Source organism: Corvus brachyrhynchos, unplaced genomic scaffold (genome assembly GCF_000691975.1).
Source record: "Corvus brachyrhynchos isolate BGI_N302 unplaced genomic scaffold, ASM69197v1 scaffold169, whole genome shotgun sequence".
Lineage (NCBI taxonomy): Eukaryota > Metazoa > Chordata > Aves > Passeriformes > Corvidae > Corvus > Corvus brachyrhynchos.
The window spans coordinates 994,555-1,018,731 of record NW_008240030.1 but is presented as its reverse complement, the minus strand read 5'-3'; the positions used below and the strand labels follow the sequence as shown (position 1 = coordinate 1,018,731).

At 39.7% G+C, this 24,177-nt stretch overlaps 2 long non-coding RNA genes across 2 annotated transcripts in view; one reads left to right on the top strand and one right to left on the bottom strand.

Moving 5' to 3' along the window:
• Positions 1 to 24,177, top strand: part of LOC108449004 — a 42,609-nt gene that overhangs the window by 6,608 nt on the left and 11,824 nt on the right. The window contains exons 2-3 of the long non-coding RNA XR_001865098.1: positions 1,582 to 1,702; positions 20,151 to 20,327. This is a non-coding gene — a long non-coding RNA (uncharacterized LOC108449004). The remainder of the gene's footprint in view (positions 1 to 1,581; positions 1,703 to 20,150; positions 20,328 to 24,177) is intronic.
• Positions 16,972 to 24,171, bottom strand: LOC108449003. Its single transcript, XR_001865097.1, has 3 exons — positions 23,511 to 24,171; positions 21,955 to 22,078; positions 16,972 to 20,404 (listed from the first exon to the last, which is right to left on the bottom strand). It is a non-coding gene; the product is annotated as an uncharacterized LOC108449003 (long non-coding RNA).

Below are 24,177 nucleotides of genomic sequence, written 5' to 3'. Positions count from 1 at the left end.
AGTTTGGGTAGTCCATTTCTGAGGTGGGCTGTTGGGTGGTATCAGGCTGTGGGGCAGGGTCTCTAGTGTCTGGGGCTGTGTCAGGCTCTGGGGCTGAATCAGGCTCTGGGGTAGGATCTCTAGTGTCTGGGGCCGTGTCAGGTTCTGGGGCAGGATCAGGCTCTGGGGTAGGAACTCTAGTCTCTGGGGCTGGTGTCTGGGTAGTTATCCAAGCCAATCTCAACTTATCCTTGAGTGCTAAATAGAGTAGGCCTACGAGCACCAGATGGTTAGTACTCAGAGGGAATCTAAACCCTTCAAAAATTGGTGGGATGGGCCCAAAGAACTGGTTGAGGGGTTGGGAGAAAACTTCCCCTGGTGTCATTTCCTCACAGAAGGTACCATTTTTAACATAACCCCAAAAAACATGCACTTAGTGTGTGATAACCCTTTATCCATGTACCTGCATTCCGGAGGAAGTTAAAAACCCATGAATTCCTCACCCTCTCGACCCATAGCGCAAACTGGATAACAGCAATGGTAGCCTTAGTCAGAGGACCCATGTTTAGGTAAGGAGCTGCAAAGGGGAAGAATATAGCCACAACCACCTGCCACCCGAACCAGGGTAAACTAAACCACACAGGGCTGCTTAGCAAGGTTCCTATATCCAGCACACAAAATTAAGTTATCCAGGAACTGATATTCCTTTTTCACCTCTCTCTCTTAATGCCCTCAGGCCCCATGGTTGGGCGCCAAGAGATAGTGATTTCATCACTTCTGGCCAGCCTGTTCCAGTACCCGATCCCTCTTCCAGTGAGGCATTTTTTCTAATAACAAATCTAAACCTTTCTTGGCACAACTTAAGACCATTTCTTCTCATCCTACTACCTCTTACTTAGAAGAAGAAGACCGACTCCAGCCTGTTTATAGCCTCCTGTCAGGGAATTGTAGAGAGAGAGAAAGCCCCCCTGAGCCTCCTTTTCTCCAGGCTGAGCTCCCCCAGCTCCCTCAGCCCCTCCTTGTGCTCCACCCCCTTCCACACCTCTGTTGTCCTTCTCTGGACATTCTCCAGCACCTAACCTAACACATGGGTTGTCACATTTTGTCACATAACAATTTGTGCAAAAAAAGGCATAAAAATATAAAAGCAGAGGTTGCATTTTAAAATGTATCAGTTAATACTATGTTCAGTACTAGACCAAGGGTATATATATGAATGAAATTTGACTCATAACGTTGAACAAAGCCTGGTTAATGAGTCAGAGGCAAAATTCATAACATAATTGCAAAACAAATGTGCTATTATTTGCTGTTCATTTAGACAAAGCCTTCCTGAATAAACGAGTATTTACACATTCAGGTCTCTGTGTCTAATTGTGTTTGTGCATGTAGTTACATATTGCAATTACTGTTCGTTGATGCTATGCATGCATTTTTTAAAATCTAACTTCATAAATTCACATCTAGCTTTATTGCCTCACAGATATATCTGAAGCTTGTATGTGTATATATAAATATTTTTTCTATTTTTTTCCAAATAACTACTTTTAACTAAAGGTGTCACAGTCACACCCACCAATTATGTCCTGGTTTGTCTTCTAGAAAGGATCATATAGTGAATGAATAAACCAAGAGAAAATTCAGACTGTCCATTGCACAAGGAAGTGAAGTACAGGATATTCACGTGGAAAATGAGAAAGAGGCTGAACCTTAAAAGTTTGAGGTAGGTTTTAGTAGTAGTTGGGATTTTTCCTTGACTAATGGTAATTCATTAAATTCTGATCTTGAAATGACCCTTAGTCCTACTACACAAAACTATATGTTCAGGCATTTCATGAGGGAGTGAAAAAAAAGCACCATTCTCCCCTTTAAAAGTTAGGTCTTTTTTGATGGCCTCACAATGGAATTGTAAGCAGTACATAACGAATCCTCATCCTAAAAATTGGCCTTTATCCCCCAAGTTAATAGCATTGGATTTTGATTTTAAAATGCAGATGACTTTAGATTTACAATAAAGGACTGTATAGAATGCTATCTGGAGTACAAAATACAAAATTAGAATTAAAATTGACCTGATAAGGTATAGTAAGGCACAGCACTCTTTAAAATGGCTTTAGTCAGGATACATTAAACTGTTGAAAATATGCTTTAATTCCACTACTTTAAAAAGTAATCAAGTCCATAAAATACAGGTAAAGGAGGAGATAACTGATTTGGAATCTGAAAGACTGAAAAGTGACCAGCAACCAGAACAAGACATGGAATTCTTAACTAGAAAAAGAAGTATTAAAATGTGAAAAGTGCAGACTCTGGACAGGCCCAAACAAAAAAAGTCTTTATGCCAAGTTGTAGCGGATGAAAATGGTGTCACCAAAATCTTCTTTCTCTTCTTATGTAGGACAATAATAATATATATATGTATCCAATAAATTTTAGTATTTGTGGACTCTTTTGAAAGCTATCAGTCCTTGATGGCAGATCTATGTGAACAAAAATCTGAATTTCTGTTCACATTGTTTGTATGGTTGAAGAAGGAAAATTTCAAGGGATAAGTGTCGCAATGACCGCTGCTGTCCACTGCCCAAGGCAGCTCCAGCAGTGTGCGGCAGGAGTGGGGAGCAGCTGGAGGCACGGAGCTTTAAGGCCGCTCATCTGAAGCCTCTGCTCTACGCAGGGGAGCACAGGCTCCAGGCACTGTGGCAGTCAGCAGCCCTCGATGAAGGGAAAGATAAAAAGTAGCGGGGAGGCTTGCCATGGGAGGTAATCAGGGTTTACTTAACAGGATCCACAGTGAACAAGCAACAGTTGCAGTGCTGCTACACTTAATAAAGGGGGGTTGAACAGGAGGAGTAACCCAACTAGGGACCAATAGGCAGATTAGGAGGGAGGGATGCTGGAGGGAAGGACTCACATATGGTCCAATAGTCTTGGTGGGTGGAGGGAGAGGGGTCACATGCACCAATGAGGCATCGAGGTTTAGGGGATTTCCAAGAGGGGAGGTACTCGAGGGGGCAGGGTCTCGGGGAATTGATGGGGACCATATAGGGGTAATTAGGGAGGGCTTTGGTGATAGGCACAGAACAGTCCAGAACTCCGGGAGGGGTTTGGGCGATTGGCAGGGAAGGTGCCAGAACAAGAGGAGGGGATAACCATATTGGGAGCACCGGGGGAGCGGCTTGGATCTGGGGCAGACCAACTGGGAGTAGAAGTGGGGAAGGTAGGGATGAACCATTAGGGTACAAAGAACATACAAAATACAATAAAAACATCGCATCACCACAGAAAAGAGTTAATTTCTTGCCACCTATCACTTCCCCTTTTGTGACTGAAAATCTTTAATTTGGGTTTGGAAATCTTCATTCAGTCATATTTTGCTCCTGGAAAGACCTATTTTATTTTTTTTTTTTTAACTTTTTAAAAACTTAAAAAAAACCCAAAAACCAAAACCAAAACACCCCAACCAAACAAAAAAAACCCCCCAAAAAACAATAAACCTTTTTTTTTTTCCTCAGCATGAGCACACCGGTGGGGCTATTTGGATTACTGTGTGAAAATTCCTTGATCTCTTTCCAGAATCAAGTTGTAAAGAATAGTGAGAAAGAAAATCAGTAGAGATAGGGGAAGTTTCTGTGACATGCTTCGTGGTACTAGGGTGAGACCAGCCAACATTACAAAATCACTGAAAAAAACACTAGCAAGTAACTTCTTTGATCCCTTTCCATCAGGATATGTGCAATCTAGACTACTACAACCACATACAGTCACTGTTCTAAAGCACCTGTTACCATAACATTGGGGTAGATGTTACAGTACTTATCAAAACAGATATGAAATAAATTTCAGAAATGCATCTCACTACACAGGATTCCAAATCACTTTATGGAATCATTTTAAATGAGTCTAGAAATACAGAGGAAGCCTGCTGGTGCATGGGAAATTACCTTTTCAGCGTTCAGCAACACACAGATCCTAATACTAGAGAAACCACTTTTTAGGTTCTTTTACAGAGGTCTGAAGACAATGTATCTCAGAGGAAGTCAGGAAAGGAAAGCTATGGAGGAAACTGTGATGGGGAAATGGGCAGCACAGGGACAGACAGACATACTCACTGTGTTAGCCCCTAATTTTTGGTGTCCACAGGAGAAGGAAAGTCAAGCACTGCAGCAACCACTGCCTGTAACAGTGCTTGGCAAATATTTTTGTAGCCACGGAATGTACAACATTCAACAGATTTTTTATTTAAATGGCTAAATCCAAGATATAGATTCCCAAAAGCCTTCCCGGTGACTAGTTAAGCCTGCAGACACCTCCTTGTCCACTAACTAGGATACCTTAGTAGTCGTCCACTGAGCCAACACAGAAGTCTTTTCTTAGTGAGCAGCATGGTGTTTAATCTCCTGCAGGATTCAGAAATCAAATTTTTCCTTTCCCATAATATCTGCAAAGACTGATCAAATGAATACACTTAGAGCATATAGTCAGGTGAGATTTCATGCTGAACACAGGGGAGAGGAAGAAGAAACGTGTTGTGCATTTTCCTTATTTTTTACTTAGAACCTGGTATCTATAGGTTTCACCCAAAGGATAAGAAAGTGAGCTTAAAATCCTCCTATTGTTTGTTTAAAGCAGGAATTTGTTTCTAGGAGCATGCACTTCTAAAGTCTGAGATAAACTTCTTACCATTTTTTCTATCAAAGCCTCCTTGCAGCCCTTTCCTTCTTAGGAGGTGAAACTTAAGCCCATCTCTCTAGGATTCCCTGCCAAGAGTTTAGATAATAGAGACTGCAAGCATCTCTGGATTAACACAATTTTAGCACTTGTATCGAGAAGATTATAGTGTGGACAATAGCACTTAGGGTTAGGTGTGGTGAAGCTGTGCCTAGTTCTCTTATGTGGATCAAGTCACTGAGATGATTACTTCAGTCCTCCCTTGTTAAAAATCCAACTGGTATCTCAAAAACTTATACAACAGTTTGTAGTAGGAAATATAGAACAATGTTTCCAATATAAATTAGAGTTGGAGAGGAAATACAAAATAAAACTGCTTAGGACATGGTGGTGAACACAACTGTTTGTGCTTAAGTTTTGTATCTTGATGATTGTGAGAACTGGGATGAATTCAGCATGTCATATCCTCTAAAAAGACAGAGCTGTCACAGTAGCCTAAGACCTGATTTTCTTCTGTTTAAGATGGAGAATGCAGTCAGCTCCAGCATGGCCCACTTCTGCTTAGCTCTGGGTTTGGTGTCCTCAGAGAACAGCAGGACCATAAGGACACATCCCAATCTTTTCTTGTCTGTAATCTGTAATGCTGGCAAGGCAGTGAATTCTGTAACCTAGATAGGAAGGCTGCCTAGGATAGACATCAATTGCAATGGCAAGGTTTTGTGATAGACGTTGTACTGGAAATGTCTCTGTGCTGCAAGACACACTAAAATCTAGTAATGGAAAATCACAGGTTTCTGGTTACCAGCATCACTGTCTGAGTTCAAGCCAGAGTCCTACAGATGTGAGGCTTTGTTTCTAACTACCCATCACCTCACTGTCTCAAAGGAAATCTTTGGGTGAAGAAATAGACAGAAATAATAAGAGACTTCATTGCTCCGGTCTTAATATATCAAGAAAATAAGTTTGTCAAGGATGTTTAAACAGAAGAGTTTCTATCGCTGAAATATTGTCAGGGTAAATTGCATCATTAGCAACTAATTAACAATGGAATATTGACAGTTCAGTAAGTGGAAGTACTGTGTGACCCACCTATCATTTTGTAAGGCTGCTTTTGGCAAGCAGAGTCAGCTAGAAGTTAATACTATGCATGGGCAATGAAAAGAAAAAAAATTACGAACAGGGAAATCCTATTGTGTTTCTTTATGACAGCTCATTTTGTGTATTTAAAGAGAAGCTCCTTTAGAAAAGAAAGTGTATCAATGTGCATAGATGCTGATTCTGCTATACAACAGTTTTTTTGGTATAAAAGGGCTGAGATCTACTTGGACTGGTGCTTTGAAGTTCATTCTTTTAGCAATCATAATCCCAGAAAGAAAATGAACATTATTTTGAATCTCAGCATAGTGAGAGATCACACATTTCCCTTTTTTTTATATTTTACAACAGAAAAGGCAAGGAGAATATATCACAGTATCCCCTTTGATACTTTTCACATTATACTTTTTTTCCTCACTAGTGGAAGAAAACCCATATATTTTATGATATAGCAGGCACATGAGTAGAGAGAGCCAGGAATATAAGGGGGAACGTGGAAGGGGACTGGTGCTCTCAAACATCGTTTAAACACTTTGTACTTTATCTAGTCCTCATCAAACCCACTGTATTACAATCTAAAAAATACTATGGTCTTCTCAAAGAATATGTAGTATCAGAAGAGGAAATTTTTCCCAGTTTGTGTCTACATTCCCTGCCAGAAAACAGATGGAAGACTTGCACTGTGCAGGGTAAGGAATGTACCCAAGCTGAAACTGTGAACAATGCTTGCTTGCATTTATAATGGCAAGGTGGAACAGATGGTGACAACTGAGTTGAATGTGAACAGTCCATTGAAATAGCCTAAATTGTCAAGCTATTCCTGTATAGAAAGCAGTGTAGGCACCATTCAAACAAATTGAAAGTAGCCTTCACGTTATTGAATCAGCTGGAATTGCCTTACATTGTGAGTTACACTGGCCTGACAGGGTTCTACAGAGTATAAGCTGTTTCATTTTAGTAGCTATGAATGCTCCAAAGCCAGGAAAAAACTCTCAAAAGTTAACAAAAAATCCATTACCATTCTATTCTCTGACTCATTTTGTTGTAGACAAACTTCTGGGCAGATATCTAATGAGATTAACAGGATCAACAAAAACGTCGTGTCTTCAGTTTTAAACCCAAGGACAGACTGTTCTTATCAATAGGCTCCAGATCTTCAAGGCAAGGCCAGATCAAAATAAGCTTCATCAAAAATATTGTTTTCCACTTTTGTTAATGTAATGTGTTTACACTCAGCATTTTAAAAGCAGGTCCTGAATGGCTTTTTGTAGGCATGCTGTGCAGAATGAGAATAGCCTGCTTGATTTTTGTGTGGCAGATTAAGCTTTCAGCAGCTCTGTGCAATACTGAAGAAGCACAGGAGGCACTGATGACTGCACACCTCTGTGTAAGGGATGTGGACTCTCCTATACACAGCAAGAATGGTACTTGCCAGACCAGTGTGCATGAACAAAAACCTGAATTGAGCAGAGATATCTGAGATAGCCCCCAAAGATGAAAGAGAGGCTGCAGATTAAATCCTACCCATGAAAGTAAGGAGGGCTTTGAGGTAGAAGGAGTTACTGGGAGGTAACTTGCTGCTGATGTACTAAAGTAGCTGTTTTTGTGATATAACTTCCATGTGCATGCTCATTTCCTGTGATAAAGTTGGTGAATGCAAAGTAGTTTATTTCTTTTTCATGCCATTCTGATCAGGGGTATGAACATTTAATTTTTCTGTGTCCCACAGTAGCTATTTCTGTGCTTGTGCCATTTTACTGTCTTGGAGTCCTCTCCTGAACAGGTGAGGTGTATCAGTGGCTCCCATCCCTCCTCAGAAATGAGACTGGAGTGAAGGAGGCAGCCAGTGTTACTCCTCCACTCACATGGCACAATACTTATCTGATCTTTTGATATCCCTTTCTTACCTGGTCAGGAGCAGAGATTGGAAACAAGTGGTCCAATACTAAAAGTGAATGTTCCAACCGTGATGTTACACATAATTTTGAGCAGAGGTCCTTTTGAGCATCTACTTTAGAAATAACTCTATTGAGTATTAAACCAAGTAGCCACTGGAAGCTCATGACAACTTCCAGAGCCAGTGAAGTAACTTCTGTTTTCACCTGCAGATTATTTGTGAACAGATAAAAAATCTCAAATATTTATTTAATCCCTCTTTAACTAGGAATTGTACATCTCTTTCTTGCATGTGGAACTGAGAATTTATAAGGTGAAAAGAAGGGATGAGTTGCAGATTGCTCTGTTAGAGCTTTTCTTTCCTGTATTGATAAGGGAGTGCTGAATATGTGCAAAAATACACTAAGGTTTTAATTAAGGTGGAAAACTTCTCCTAAATTACTGATTAAAAGGAATGAACAAGTATGTTGGCATATTCAGCTATTTGCTAATTGCAGATAATTAATCCTTCATAATGGCTAACAAAGTCTAACATTACTCTGTAAATAATGTATAGCATATTCTTAAGGAATTGTAAGGACATATAAATATTGCATACTGCATTCATTTAGCCTATTAAATTGCATTTAGCAGTGGTCAAAAGCTGAAACACATCATTTTGCATATTTTTTTAAGGATATAATGAATCTAATATTATTCCTCTTGACTCTTTTGACTCCAAGTTAAATGGAAGCAGGAGCAAGCCTCAGCTAAGTAGTCAATTGTTTAGTACTGTGTGCTTAGAAAAGGGTGAAATTCCTCCCACTGTTGACATTCATAGTTGGCTGTCTAGTCAATGCCATGAAGATTACCTGTTAACAACCCTTGTCTGAGCCTAAGCAGTTATAAAGGAAAACATTCCTGTATTTTGCATATAGATGTGTGTGTGTGCATGGGCGTGTGTGTAAATAAAATTATCTTGTCACTTTTATAATCTTGAATATGAAAATGACTGTGTTGCTCAACAGATAAGGTAAAATGCTCTTATAAAATTCCCACGCAGAGGTTTTGATAAGCTGTCTCTCAAGAATAAGCATACCTCTTTGACCCCTGGATTTAATAAACATAGGGAAAACAGCAGTTTTCTAGCCTGTAGAATATTCTAAGACTGCATAAAGAAAAGTAAGCTTAACTTATCATCATAATTGCAGTTTCTTGGCATAAAAAAAGTACTGTGAAATGTAACACTAGGGCTTGTTATGAGGACTTTCTTCATTTAGAAGAAAACCCTACTGACGAGTGTGATTTGTTGTAAATGCCTCTTTGTCATTTGAAGATCTCTTCAATAGACATTTCAGACATGGTTCCCCTGAAAAACCCACTAAGCTGTGTTTTTTAAAGGAAGGCAAGAACTAGAAGCAAGACATGCTTTCAGGCACCTTTGTGTTTTGGTGCTGTTACACACACAACTCCGTGTGTAACAATGGGGAAGAATTTTAACATAGGTGAGAATAGAGAACATAAAATAAAAATGGAAATTAAATAAACCAAGATTGTGTCTATTTAATAAATGCAAAGCCTGGGTCCCTTCAATCCCAGGAGCCAAAGTAAGGATAGAGAAAGGCAAGTCCTTCAATTATTCATAGACATAATTCAGCAGCAAGCAATTATTGCCTTTGGTTATAAGGATTCAGTTGGCATTGAGCAATTAAACCAGATGTCTTTTTCAGAAGGAAACTATATAACTTTGACAAGACATTAGCACCTATCCCCAGTTATGTCTTATTGGATCCAAGCTGTCATCCAGGAGAACATTTGTACTAGAGTTGTGATCAAATAAAATATAGTGAGTTATAGTTGTGTTTATGTAGAATGTGGGTCCCTGTACACATATATCTCCTCTCTAATATGGTTTAATCATTCTTTCATTTTTATAAGATTCAACAAGGCATCATTTTAGGAGAAAATTCCTTTTGTCCCTATTGTGGAATTTTCCTTTCTCTTGTAAACTGGATAAATGTAAAGAGGCCAATGATTCCAACTTCTCTGAAGAACGTCTAAGTATCTTTAAATTGCCACTAAGAGTATTCCATACACACATGAAGGGAGAGGAAAACAAACAAAAAAATCTCTCTGCTTATGGAGAGAAATAACAAAAGAAATCATGTTCGTTTAGTCATTTAAATTCTCCAGTATGTTTCTTTCCACTGTATTTGCAGGAGGCTTGCTTTTCTTCCTATCTTGAAGTAGCTTATCTACTCTTATCTAAGATTTTGTTTTCACCCTCTGTCTTCTCTATATCCAGCTTTAGTGTGCTTTGACACTCCTTTTCAAATAAAAATGTAAACCATTGGATTAATGTATTAAATGAAGTGTTCAGCTTCTATGTACTCCTGTCTGTTGTGAGTTATGAATTTATTTGGAATGCAAAATTAAATAGAAATCTTAATTATTAATTATTAATTATTAACTTTTCACAAAATCAACCTTCCTTCTTCCAAAACCAGCTCTGCAAAGTCCAGCAAGGCAAGTCTGCCGCGTGATACAAGCAAGATGCTCCCAAAGACAGGACTCACTTAAGTCTGTGGTGGTGACAGACATCATACACTTTTTATATTGAGCATATATGTTAAGTTATTGCTTTGTAGAATAGGTGGATACACCTCCCAGAATCAAAAGGCTTGCATATATTCAGGCATGTAAGGCTTTCATATCTAATCCAAAACTATAAGGTTGTAAATAAATGCTAAAGACTGTATTTATGGAACTGTTGAAAAATCAGCCTTGGCTTGACAGTTAAATCATTTGGCACAATGATTTTTCTTGTGATTCTGCTTAAGACCACAAGAAGCACAGTGGCCACAGCAGATATCCAAGCACCTTCAGAGCATCTGATTGTTTGTGTCATGCTGAGTGAAATGGAAAATTGCTACTGCAAAACTAGAGATCTATAATTCTGTGTAGATGTTAAGATTGACTAATGAAAGGGATGACAGGTCACAAGTAGCTTCTACTGTTGGTTAAATGACACCCAAAATAGGCCAGGTATGTCAGAGGGATGTTATTCCTGGTTCTAATGTAATCCTTGTGGACTTTTTCATGGAAGTTTAATTAATACCCCTGGTAAACACAGGGCCTGGCAAAGGTCATTTGAAATATTTACTTCTGTTAGCAACTATATTGCAAGGGATGCACATTCCATACATTCTTGCCTGAACTATTTCAGAAAATGTCATTTGGGCTTTGGGGATAGACTGCTGCCTCATTAAGGTTAGTGAAACAGGGAGGGTTGGTTCTCCTGGACATTGAAGCAAAACAGTGCATATTTTTACCCTTTGATCCAAAGTAGCAGATCTTTAAACTATAAGTTGAACCTACTGTATTAACAACGATCTTCCTGAAATTTGATTATTAAACTCTTACAAAAAAAAACCCAACAAACCAACCAAGAAATTAAGACCAGTTCAATAAACAAGATCAAAACCTATTCAAAGTGATAAAAATCTACAAATGTAGTTGAGAAAAGTGTTGGGTTGCAGAAGATGGTGCTATGGTAATAAACACTTAAGGATCCAAATTCATTTCTGACTGTGACACTTGGGTGACTCACAGCAGCTGTAATTGAAAGGTTATGACCTGACTCCCTGAGAATAGGTGTAGTTAATGTGTCTGGAGTCCCACTTCTCAGAGAATGTAAATCGACTGGATTGACAAATTCAAATCAGGGAATACAATAGCAATGTATATGCCAGGGAAGTCTATATGCCCTGCTCTGGAACTCTATATGCCCAGATAGCCAAGTAATCAAACACAACAGCCTTCTTCCTCAAGACACCTTTTGTTACCTTGGGGAGAATCGGCCCAAAGATTTGTTCCTCCTGTGCAGAACATCATCTCTTGAAACAGCCTGTTTCTATTCTATTCCCTGGCACAACAAAGGTTAAAAAGCTTTTTTAAAAATTTTTATTTTATTTTATTTTCCTTTTGGAGCATGTCCTTTCAAGAAATAACTGAGCATTCATGAAAGCAACACTTTTCATTTAAAATATAACTCTGGAGAGGGAAAAAAGCAACAAATTAAATCCTCCTCTTCTCTAGCAGAGAAGACAGCTTTGGCTTAGTGAACATCCTTTATCATTCAGATATGCTGTTGCAGCACTCAGCCATGCCAAATATTTATTCAAAGGGAATTCCTTTTGATTTTCCTTTTATTATGTACCTCATAAAATGTTCCAACACAGTAATCATTAGCTAAACGATTATTCAGATGGATAGTGCCACCATTATCTTAATTGTACATCCAACCTTGCTGCAATCCTTGCTACCACATTGCTACCATATTTCCGAAGCCCATTTTCAGCTACTGCATGGAAATAAAAACTTTTAACCTTGGGATAGAAACAGCAAAGGAAAAATCTTATGTTAAAGATTTAAATGGTATTTGAAAGAGTGAAGAGAAGGGGGAGGATCAAATGATGTGGTTATTAGAAACCACCTTCAATTAATTTTAATGCTGAATGAGCAAATATGCTAAGATGCTGATAGATATGCATCTTACCAAGCTAAAGGTTTAGAGTATTTTATTTGAGATCTTTCCTAACTTGTGTAGGAAAGGATATTTCTATTATGTACGTATATTTTATATTTATTTGGTATATATTTGTGGAAACCAACAAGCTGCTCTGAAAGTTTCACAGACCTCGACTTGGACACAATCACTTTGTACCCTTGCAAATTTGGTTTGTACCTGTGAGAAGTTTTAACATCAACAGAAGCAAGAACCCAAAACAACAGATGAAGAATGCACAGCTGCACTGGGGAGGCTGTTATTTGGTTTAGATTTATTTTAGATGGGTGTTAATTTCAAGTAACCAGTAGTTTTGTGGGGTGTTAACATAGAAGCCAATGGGGACACAGCACAGGTACCAAGAAACTGTATAAAAGAGGCTTTGTAGAATTAAAGATGCTTTTTGCCACTGCCTGGAGTTGTCAGTGTATATATGTGTCGTGACCCGCCTTGAGAGTGACATATATTGGGTATTAATTGGGTATTTATTTATTGGGTATCGCTGATGGTTTTAAATATATATTTTATGACAGGATCATCTATTAAAAAGGATATATTCCTTCTGAAAACATTTTAGTTGTGAGTTAATAGCATATATTTGATGCCATGAAGATTTTTGCCTTTTCTTTTATACCCCTGTTATACCTTTTACAACTTCTGTATTCCTAGTGCTTTTTGCCTACATTCTTGGACTTGTTTGTCAAGCTAAGAGACTAAACATTTTGGAAGATCCGTAGCTAGGGATCAGTGTGCCCCAGACCCCAAGGTCCTCTCCAGAACATATTCTGTAAACCAAGATAGAACCATCCAGGGGAAGGTTCCTTGGGGAGGGGGGGGCTCACTTGAGCCTCTCATTGGGGAATCTTTGACAGATATGCTAATTAGTAAAACCTATAATGTTATACCCAATGTTGGGGGGGGGGAGGAGAGGAGAGACACAGAGACACAGGGAAAGACTCAGGGGGGTACATCTCGATGCATATGACCTGGACGTGTACACCTAAGGATCCTTAAAAATAAATACCAAGGTAAAATCCCTTTTCCCCTTCTAACCATGTATGCCTCTTGATTTTAAGACCAGGAAAAGGCATCAATTGATGAAAAATTCCTCTGCAAGAATGGAAAATGAATATGGAGTAAAGGAAAAATAAAGGCAAAAACTGGACAACCTGAAGAAAATTGGAACCAGTGGGATTAGCTGATTAAAAAATATTACTGCTGTAACTGTATCATATGAGGAGATTAGGTGTGCTGTTTCTCACAGAATCATAATGCACCAACACTGTTACATTCTTCTAAATGTTGCCCTTTACGTACTTCCAGTTTAGATTGCCTTTGTGAAGGAGCGCAAGGGACGTAACAGCAGGTTGGGGGTTTTTCCTTCTCTGATAACAAACAAGCAGTCTGTGGAACTTTACCTACTTGTTCCTCTGGAGTCAGGCTCTGATGTTTTCCCCTGAATGCACATCCATGCCATCCTAGCAGGACTGCAAGAATGAAATTGGAAGATAATGCACCTTTCCTGGGGGAGTATAAGGGTGTGGATCTATGACAGAGGTAGAGCACCAGGCCATGTCATTCATACGGGTGAAGGTACCCAGCAACAGGAGTGTGCATCTTCCCACCAAGCTGAGTGGTACCTCAGGAAACAAAGAACAGGGACTCTATGAAGCTGTTTACTGTCACAACAGATGATGGTTTACTCTTGAAAAATGAATGTTTATGGAGTAGAAGAAATCACCATTGCATCCCACTCAGAACACTGAGTCTGGTATTTTAATCAGTGTGATCTGTTTGCAAGATGGTTGCAGAGTACAGAACAATATTCTGCTTACATGATTCTGTTTCTCTTACCCAGTTTGTTTCAATGATTTAGCTGGTTGGAAGACAGAGATGTGAGAAGCAAAATAATGGTGATGACAGAGCGAAAGAAACCTGCAGATCCCAGAAATTTTCCCAGGGAAAAAAAAAGACAGATATTAAATTAGTGATGTACCCCTGTCCTGGGTTGCCTGGTTACCATCCTCATGAGCTGTTGAAATCAGGTGGGGCAGTGTTTCCTTGCCTCCTCCACCCAGACTATCTTTCTGTTAATTGCCCATCATTGTCCTGCCGCCTGACTCGGAGATAACTCCCTCCGGACTATCTTCTGTTGATGAGCCTAATCAACACTTGGCCTCATGACTCATTACCCCATTGTGAGATGCTCCACCCAGAGGGAGGAACCAAGCATCCCATCGTAGATATAATCTGAGATGCTGAACACCAGAAATAATCTTTCCACTGGATTTCCAGAGCACAGGAGCTACATAGCCACCACTGGACCTTCTGAGGAAGAGCAGACCCATTTTTCTACAGGATCACCTCTTCAGGAGGACTGCAGCCCCATTCTACCAGACTGCTACCACCACCCTGATTAACAGGGTGTCAGGTTGTACCCTGACTCTGTCAGTTTAACCCAGTGTTTTCTGCCTTTATTTTTTTTTTTTCTTTCCTTATTTTTTTCCCTATTAAATTGTTATTCTGACTTGGTGTCTCCCACTAGTTTGTTTTCAAACTAGTACAACCCCTTTCTTCTGAATGTTGAGCAACTTACTTCAACTCACTTGAGACAGTAGTTTCAACTGAGGATTGCAAGAAAATACCATCACGTGAACCCATGTGAGCTGCACCGCAAATTCATCAGATTTTGGCTGCAATATATGTGTAGGGTTCACTGGCACATTTGTGGCCAACTGCCTTGGTCTGCCTTGGAGCTAATTCCAGTGCCTGGGACCTTTTAACACTGGTGATGCACGTGTACAGCTCTTGGGCACACCATGGTGTGTGCCTGCAGTGCCATCCAAGTTCTGACAGATAAAGAAAACAAAAAGGAGAATTAAGAGGGGGAAACACCTCTGCTTTCTCAGGGTCTGCTGATGGACTGTGTGTCTCCTTCTCTCCTGATGGGATGTCTTTAGGTGGGCTTTCCAGCTCCACCCATATTGAAGCAGACCTGTGTATCTATCTATCTGTCTCCATATATGCATCACTAATATCTCTTCTGTCTCAATACAGAGTAACACTGTGCAAGTTAGTGCATTTTTAACCAGTAATCCTGAATCTCCTTTCCCATTGCTTCAATAAACCATTGTATTTGTGAAAGCTCTCGTTGAACTCAGCCAGACCTATAGTACTGGACTAGTAAAATGCACTATTTGTAAGTCTGTGATCATGCCAGTTCTTACTGAACTCCACCAGACTGACAGTGCCGAATTGGCTACAATCAGAAATTAAGTGCAGGCACACCCAGCCCCTCTGATTACTAAGGACCAGCTGGAGCACAGGAGGGTTTATTTGCTGCAAAATTTCCATATCCTTAATGAAGAAGAAGAATTGGTGAAAGACAGTGCAGAGTGCATTGTGCACCCCATCCCCAGCAGAAACCACTAATCCACAGGTGATTTGCTCTTCATTAAAGGAAGATTGCCTGTGCAATGATGTGGTCACATTTCTTCACCCCAACTCCTACCTCTCTTTTCAAACAACTCCACAGAAAACTCTGACTTTAAAGAAGGCAACATCTATGCATAACATTTTGTCATTCTCTCTATTTTCTTTTCTAATCACTGCCAATGCTGTCTTCAAGTCTCAACTGCTCTATTTTTTATCTAAGCCTACACAAGCTTTTTTTATGGTAGTGTTCTGTTCATTTCCCCATTATTTCTTAGCTAAAACTTTCCAATTATTTTGTCTTTAGTTAAAAGACTTCACTTCTTCAAATTCACCCGGGGCAACTTCATTATTTTGCTTTCCAGCTATCTATCCAATGTCAATTACGGGACCATTTTTTGCTGTGTTACCGAAGCAATGATAGTCCAGTTTTCTAACAGTGATAACAGCGTTTGACTAACAATTTTTTTTTTAATTGCTCATGGATTTCAATCTAATTTGTGAAATTCATTTCTATTTTAAACACAATGAAGTAGAAATATGATGAGCTTTTAAATGAGTGGAGGCCAGGAATACAGACATCATTGCCCCTCTGTTCACTTTGACCTCATTTTGCTGGCAACCAGAGCTACCCACTATAAAAAGGATTCAATACAAATGGATGAATTTTATTGATAAATGTGCCTAATTAGAAGCATTTTGGAAGCACTTTGACACCACTGAATCAAAGAACTGACCTTGATATCAGAATATTGTACCTCATTGCACTGAGAAGAATACTGAGAATGAACACCTATTTTATAAGTTCTTATTTCTCATATTATTTTGTAATCTTTAATATTTAAAATGTATAAGTTGCTATCAGAAGCATACCTTAACCAAAATAACAGCTTCTGATATTTTGGAGATACTTAGTTCTGGAGCTGAAAGCAATATTTGTGTGTTATAATTGACTAATTAATTAAACCTAAGGTTCAGGCTTAATTTCCTTGAAATTTCAAGAATCATTTTAATCTGGAGCCCTGACTGTCACTTTTCAGATTTCCCATGTGGTTTTCATTGTGAGGTGCTGTGCTGCAGCAGGATAAATGATGCTGATTCATGTTCCTTGGCCTGTGTGATGCATCCTAATCAAATTCTCATTCTTTCTGTAGGAGTCATTTATGGCAGTTAACAAGGAAGAGCAAAGTGAAATCTTTGGGGAAGGGGAAACCTGAGAGAGAACCAGCCTGTGTTTCCTCAGGTTCTGAAGCCTTCCTGGGAAAAAGGAGACAGAGTCATGTCAGTCATGGGAGGATGTGACCTCCCACATGCCCATGCATGTGGGGCTCACACAGTTGGAAGTCTATATGAAATAGATGTTCAAAACATAACTTTTTTTATTATTATTCTTTAGGTTTTCAGAGATTTCCTAAAAATATTGCCAAAACCTAATGCAAGCACTGTATGTTTTTTCATATAATACTTGGGGTGTTTTACCTTTTGAAGGATGTATCACCTATTCCACAAATACTATATTATAAATACTATACTAAGAGAGCATGGAGTTTCCACAGGAGATTGTTTTCAGTTTGTTTGAGAGCCTTTTTAGAAAAAAATGGCATTCAGAAGATGCGTTATCCCATGGCAAAAGGGAAAACAAGGTAAATGAACTGCATTTTGGTCCTTGTGACCCCTTTGTGGTGAAAAATGGGCGATACAGCAGAAGTGTGGCCCTCAGCTTTTCCTGATGGCTCCAGCAACACTGCCAGTGCTCGTTCCTCTGTCAGGAATTTCACAGCCTGTTTTGAAAGTGCAAGAACCTCATCTGCTGTCAATAAATCCACAAAGGGCACCTTTATTTCAAGCTGTTAGACGTTTGGATTTCTACGGAAAATATAAATAGCTCTATGTCCTTCAGTAGTTCCTGCTGTTGAGATTTGTTTCAGATAATTAGGATGAGAGTGGTGAGGTACTGGCACAGATTGCCAAGAGAAGCTGTGAATGTTCCATTGCTGGAAGTGTTCAAGGCCAGGCTGGATGAGGCTTGGAGTAACCTGGTCTAGTGGAAGTTGTCCCTGCCCATGGCAATGGGGTTGGAAAGAGATGATCTTTTAAGGCGCCTTCCAACTTCCAAATTATTCTATGATTCTATGATAATTAGAAAACATCAAGCAGTCTGTTAATTGAATTCCAGTGGGGACCCAGCCTTACCTGTCTCACACCCTGTTTCCTCTGCAGCAGCTCTCTGTGAAATGGTACATGGCATGAGTCTGCAACATTTCAGTGTTGTTGAACTTCTGAGCTGATTAGGGGACAGGCTTTTTTTCCCTCCTCATTCTTATCTTATTGTACATTCAGTGTCTTGCAGGGTGTTTGGTAGCTTAATAAAATAAATGTTTTGCTGGCATGTTTCATAATAACATACATGTGTAGGTTTTGTTCTTCCTACAAGCCACCACTATTAATTTACATCAGGAAATGAATTTGTTTCATAAATATACAGTAAGAGAAAGTCATTGCTCAAAGTCACTGCATCCTGAGTAGTCATAGTAAGAACTACCTAACAGAGAGTTCTCTGGAAAATAAGGACTTTGTTGTAAGCTTTCTCATCCTTTTGATGCAAGTGACTAATGAAAGAATGGTATATTTTGATTAAGTGTAGAAACTGGTGATAGAGTCAGACATCCTTGACAAATTATGTTTAGTCAGGACAATGTGCTGTTTTAAATCTGAGAGTGATACAAACAGCAGCTCTCTGCTCATGGCTCCAATGCATTGCTTCAGCCAGACCATCAACCCAAGAAGTGGTTCTTCATTCCCTTCTGAGGTGTTCATGAAGATATAAATATATGTATTTATACATATATTTCAGTGCTCAGAGTCTTCTGAACATATTGAAGCTTTCTAAAAGTCTTTCTGTTGCTGATTATTTTACTGAGCTACTTTTCTCTCTTTCATTACACACCAGTCTCAAGAAGGTTTAGCTCAGAATCTACCAAAATTGCTGTCTTATTATTCTAAATGGAGATAACTGGTTCATACTAAAATAATCTTTCACTGAGAAACTCGGAATAATTTAGGAGACAGTTGAAGACTGTGTCATTACTCATATCTGGAGGAGTTTATATTTGAATATTGCCAATTAAAAGTGCCCTTAGAAATAGCTGAAATAGGAACAACTTCTAAGGCTTGTGTTGCTTTCTAATTACATCTTGCTCAGAACTCGAGGTCCCACAGCACCCAGCACTAACAGAAGTTAGAAATGGCATGCAATTCTTAGAGGACTTTCACCAAACAATTTTTCTGGCTTGCACTGAATTTCTAGTGATTCCATAAATTTGAATATTCCATTGATGCTTCCAGCATTTTGTGTAGAAAACAGCTTTTGTAAACATACTGGTATTTTTTTCAGAAAGGTTTTCTGCTCCAAAACCAATGCTTCACTGTTTTTTGAACTCATTCAGTTGTTTCTAATCTTCTCTCTTTGATTGTATTTTTAGCTGTCTGAGCTCTCTTTTAGGCCTTTTACTTAGTCACATTCATTCTGTTATTATTAAATAATTTCTGGCTCCCTGTAAGTTTTGCTGCTCTTTGAATACACACCAATGGTTCAATAGTAGCTTTATTGATGCAGGCATGGTAGAGAAGAAGAACTAGCTATTTTTGTGTTGGAGATACCATGGTTTGACTGAATTGTCCATATATTAAAATATTCTTGTTATATCTGAAAGGCGTCTCACATCCCTAAGAAAATTCCTCTGAAGTTATATCCAGGCAGGAGAGGAGATGGGTGTTTGTTTTTCTGGAGTTGTCATCACCAATTCTCATTCTCTGGGATCTTTTACCAGAAATTAGAGCCTAGAGCAGTCTTTGAGGTGCTCTGAGAGCATGGCAAGGGAGGAAACCAGCTGGATCCACTCTCCTGCATATCTTTCTGTTCCAGCAGCTGGTACTTGCTTAATAGGAGAAAAATATGCTTTGAATATTCCCACTTCAGTCAACCAATACATTTAAATAGAAGAGAGTTCCACTCTGCTCCTTCAATGAATATTCTTCCTTTCACATGTCTGAGTAGCTACAACTTCCCTACAAGTAACTCACTGAATTTGCTTTTCTGTGTATCTTCCACCACTATTTCCTTTGGCTTGGCAATGTTATGGCATTTTATCTGAGAAACTTGTTTTAGGCCTCAGCTCCTGCAGGTTGAGATATCAACACAGACTTAGGCCAGAGTCCCAAAGGAGTACCTAGGATTACCAAAACATTGAATTTCTATAAGATGTTAGTCCTATAACCCGAGTATATGGGTCACATCTTCTCTTTGGCTCTGTCTGTTGCATAAACGCAAACCAGTAGGGAACATTTGATGTTTAAGGTGATTTCTTGTCTTCTCATTTAATTTGCAGCTTATGCAGATGTCTGTGCAGACATGGAGACAGCAGCACTGCTAAGCCCCAGAAGGAAAGGGACTGTTTTATTGTGTGATGTTGGTGAGTCAATGGGACAATTCAAAATGACATTTATTCGTGGATGCTTGTTCTTCAACCAACAGGTGACTGCAGTATTTCAGGTATTTCCACCCAGCACAAACTCCTCACACATACAAATGTCATCTGGCTGGAGGCTTCACTGTGAAGGCAGCATAACTGCATGGATTTTACAGCAATATTCCAGGCTGACAGGCAGGTTGCTGGGAGCTGAACATGACTTCTGATCTCCTGCTGACCAGGTAGGTGTTCAGTCTCAGTTCCATTGCTTCTTTCTTTCACAAGTGCATGGTTCTCCTGGGTAATTTATTATCGAGTTCTAGTGAAAAAAAAAAAAAAAAAAAAAAAAAAAAAAAAAAAAAAGCATGCCAGAGAAAAGCAGAACATTTATAATTTAAGAATAAATAAAAAAGTTGCTGGAGGGTAAAAATACCATGAAAGTTATTAACTATGGTGGTAGTGTCTATTTAAAATGGTAATGAAAAGCAGTCTGCTCTGAAAGAAAACTATTAAATAAAGGCCCAAATAACATTTTCAATCAGACCAACACCACTGGTATTACCTAGCTTTCCCAGAGTTTACCTGACGACCTGGTATTTTGCCTTCTGGCATTCTGGCAGACTCAAAGTTCATGGACACTATCTGATGCTCTGCTCTGACCACTGGTTTTGACAGAGTCACACCAGAATAAATTTTTTCTGAAAGGATGAGCAAACCCATTAAACACAGAGTGGGGACTGTCCCAAGAGCTGACGGTGTTTTATAAAATGGTTCTGTATTGGTTGCAGTGGGTTCAGTACTTGTTTTAACACTGATTTGAAGGAAGAAGGATCTGGTCTTTTGCCCTGGATTTTGTTGCAGGGAAGCACCAAGTATTGGTTTACTCATCCTCTAAGAGGCATCAAAGAAATGCAGCACCACTATTTGTTGTCTTTAGCATAGTTGTGCCTCTTTTACATGCATGGTTGGTATGGGATGGTGCCTTGCCCCAAGCCTGCCCTGTGCTGCCCCAGCTCTTTGCCATGTGGGACAACTCCTAGGAGTTCCTGGGGGGTTTGCTGGTGCTTATGGTCTCCTTCGGGTTTTTCAACACGTTAAAGCCAAGTGGAAGCACCTTTATATGTGTATTGGTACCTGGACAGAAGCTGGGTCAGCTTGGGCTTCTGCATTTTGTTGTCTCCATGTTCTGAGTAACCCCAGCAGGATGTAGGTTACAAAAAAGAGAGGAGGTAAAAGGTGTAAAGAGAACTATTTTGGCTTCAGCTAGAGCTGGGCATTTGGAACTGCACATTTGGACTTTGCATTGTCTCATTTTCTCCCTATAGCCCAGTCTCCCTCCTCTCTTGGAATAATTTGGGTTATGGTCTTTTTTCCCCATCCAATTCCCTCACTGTTTTGGTTTTTGTTTTTTTGTGTGTGGTTTGGTTTTGGTTTTTTTTTTTTAGTTGTTTGGTTGGGGTTTTTTTTCATATGAAAGCTGGGACAATTTATCTCAAAATACTTGAAGCAAAGATTAATCCAGTTTTTCAGAACTCACAGGGGTCTGCCACTGGGGCCCCATGTGTTTGCACAGGGCAGAAAGTCTCCAAGCAGATGTTGCTGCTCCTACAGAAATGTGCATGGACATCGAGAAGTATATTCTCTTTGTAGCTTCCTCCTGAAAGGCAACTGCTAAGTAAGGTGCCATTAACTGGTTTTAGTAGCCAAAACCATAAAGTGAACAATGGGGAGCTGAAGGATCTCAGGCAATGAGTTCCAAGAGGCCCAGAGAAGGAGGGCACTGTGGTGAGAGGTGATGGAAGACATCAGAGTCCTGCTGGGGCCAAGACTCTGCTAAAACTCCATATGATGTAAAGAGATGGAAGATACCTTATATCAACTCCATAACAGTTTTCCAAGGAAAAGCAGCTGCCTCTTACTCTTCTCTCCCGAAATAAAACAGCTGCTCCCTGTTTTCCATTTTCGACGTTGCGTTTTTGCTACATGGTGCTTTCTGTAGGGGGAAATAGAGGGGGAGATGCATGGGGGTCACCATTCTTACGCTTCACATGCTCCTCTCAGAGGGTATTGCCTGAAAGCTGCACTCAGGACAAGTATGTAATGCAAATCTTCTAGTGGGTTCATCCCACTCACGCTCCTTCCAACTGACACTGGATCTGGAGAGCCTCTGAAAGCAGCCAGAATGTTACACTTCAGCAGGCACTTACCTTTAGGAACTTACCTTGGGTCAGCCCAAGGGATATAACTGGTACCTCTGTAACCTCTGTAAGAAATGACCCCAAGAAGCCAAGTGGGGGATGACAAATGATAGTAGGGCCAAATTCTTGAGCCCCAGTGGAACCCAAAGGTCTTTTTGGGTATCAGGATGATCTCAGTGGATGTCCTGAAGCACATTTGGTCCCCAGGTAACTTCAAAGGACACTGTGGGCTCATAGGGACATCTCAGGGGACTTCTGAGAAAGAAATACAGGACAGGATGGGCCTGAGCTGATCTGTGGAGTTAGATTTGGTGTATGGGCATCTGGAACTGACCTCTAGGTGCTAATGTGGTGATCCCAAAATCACATGCACAGCATGTGTGTCTAGGGGCAGAAGAAGTCAGCAGTTAGAATGCGGGCATCATCTGTGGTTGCTAATTAGCATAGAGAGTGAGTTAAGATCACCAATTAATAGATGGAGTTACTAGAGGTCACCTTTAGTCCAAAATTTTGGCTCATGGTCATCTGAAGTCACTAATTATCACACAGAGTTACCCCTGTACCCAAAATTTCAGCTTGGGGTCATCTGAGACCAAACAGTCACTGGCCCTTTGTTCAGGGTATCAGCTGAGGTCACCAAATTAGCGATTCATTTATAACAACAAGAGTCTCTGCTGAGCATTGTACAAAGACATAAAGCAGAGTTACTGCTGGGGACAGTGTCAAACACATTATTATAAAACCACATAACTTATTTTATACCATGGTTATTAATTTCAAAAATCACAGACATGTTCACTATCTCTCCAGCTGCTCCCATCCATCACTTTCATTAGGCCGTCCCTTCCAGTCATCCAACACTATTTTAACACTGTATTTTCAACTGCAATATGGTGTGAAAGCAAATGCCTGATTTTTTCCTAAAAAAAATGAGAGTAAGGGCAAGAAAAACAGATAGGAATTAATACTTATAATCTTAGGGAGAATTATTTTTCCCAACCATCTACCTCCTTAACCATGGTCTGTTTAACAAAATGTGCTTCCTAAACTTCATTGTCTACTGTGCTCTAAGAACACAAGACACTATACAGGTGTCATAGGTGGCTGTATTCTAAGCAGAGTGAAACATGGCAGATATTTGCAGTCCATGCAATACTACATACAGAGATCTTCTCTGTTGCACAGAATTCAAAACACATTTTTCAACCATAAAAAGGAAAGCCAAACCTTGCTGTGTTCAGACCTTCTTGTCTTTAGCCAGGGTTTAGCAGATACATTGGAGATGACTCAATTGCAGTGAAACCGTGAAGGGATGCAGAGAAACAGGAGTCCTCTTCACTGCCTCAAGGCAGAAATGGCTGCAGCAATGAGAATAAAGGTCTGTCTGGAAGGATAAATCTGTTTGATCAGATCAAAAACATTTTTCAGGAGAAAACTCAGAAATTAGGAAACAAAAATAAAAACTCCTTTTTTAATCATCCAAAATGAGCTGAGCATGGCTTGGATTTTAAAAGAAACGAGTAAGTTGTCAACACTGCAACCAAGACACTATGTATGATTCTTCCCACTTCAGTTAACCACAGCATGTTCATTTGTGTCAGCTGAGACACAAATGGGCCTCCAGCCTACAAACTGCAAATCCTGTAAGGAACTGCTGCTTAAGCTAGTTTAGTGCTGAATTAATTAATTGTAGACGGTAAGTAACTAATGAAGTAATGCAATGATTTATCTCACATTTAAAGTCACACCTACGGTCATATTGGGCAGATCAGAGTACGTACCAATTCAGTGATTCTGGACTTGTGTCTTTGGCATCCTCAGTCACTAAGATAACCTGACTCTTTAGATGATGATATACTCTACTTGCCAACCCACAGCCCTCCCAGTGAAATCC